Source organism: Acyrthosiphon pisum, chromosome A1 (assembly GCF_005508785.2).
Source record: "Acyrthosiphon pisum isolate AL4f chromosome A1, pea_aphid_22Mar2018_4r6ur, whole genome shotgun sequence".
Lineage (NCBI taxonomy): Eukaryota > Metazoa > Arthropoda > Insecta > Hemiptera > Aphididae > Acyrthosiphon > Acyrthosiphon pisum.
The window spans coordinates 136,649-137,557 of record NC_042494.1 but is presented as its reverse complement, the minus strand read 5'-3'; the positions used below and the strand labels follow the sequence as shown (position 1 = coordinate 137,557).

Sequence of the window (909 nt, the reverse complement as noted above, 5' to 3'; positions counted from 1 at the left end):
CGTTTTTCCTTAATTTTTCTTTGGTTTTTCTTGGCGCTTTTGAAAATTACTGGGAATTTTAAATTTTGATCTCCCCAATGCACCAACGATATTCACTTTCCAATCGAACAAGATACTGAAGTTGAAAATCGAAACATTATTTCGACTACTTATCGTGTACACAGACACAAAAAAAAATTTTAAAAAAACACACATCATTGTAAAATCAAAACATTCATCGTTCCACTCAGAATCTTAAAAAACACACATCATTGTAAAATCAATACATTCATCGTTCCACTCAGAATCTAAAAAAACACACATCATTGTAAAATCAATACATTCATCGTTCCACTCAGAATCTAAAAAGTAATAAAATTGGAAACGGAAAATGTTCCTAAACAGTTTAAAACAAACCAAATATTTTAAAAATGTTATCATGTATAGAAAATGCAAATATAAACGACCAGTGAAAATGTCATGTTTATACGTTCATTTGTTCTAGAGTTACACCAAAAACCAAAACCGATTTTGTGGAAAACCGATTTTGCGTGAAAATTCCCGTTTTTCCTTAATTTTCATGTTGTTTTTCCCGGCGCTTTTGAAAACTATTGGGGATTTTGACTTCCCCATTGCCCCAACAATATTCACTTTCCCATCGAACAATGTACTGAAGTTGAAAATCGAAGCATTATTTCGACTACTTATCGTGTAAACAGACACAAAAATTTTTAAATTTTTAAAAAAAACACACATCATACTAAAATCAATACATTCATCGCTCCGTTCAGAATCTAAAATACATGGTTATTTAGTATTTACGTATTATCCGGGCTACTTGCAACAGTTTAAACTTCACTAAACTTCCATTATAATTTATAATACCATGGTAATTGGTATTATAAAATAATATTATTAATTGTATGCCTA

At 29.9% G+C, this 909-nt stretch overlaps 1 protein-coding gene across 1 annotated transcript in view; it reads left to right on the top strand.

The window, feature by feature from the left end:
* Positions 1-909, top strand: part of LOC100166334 (noggin-like) — a 108,634-nt gene that overhangs the window by 89,648 nt on the left and 18,077 nt on the right. The window lies entirely within an intron of this gene.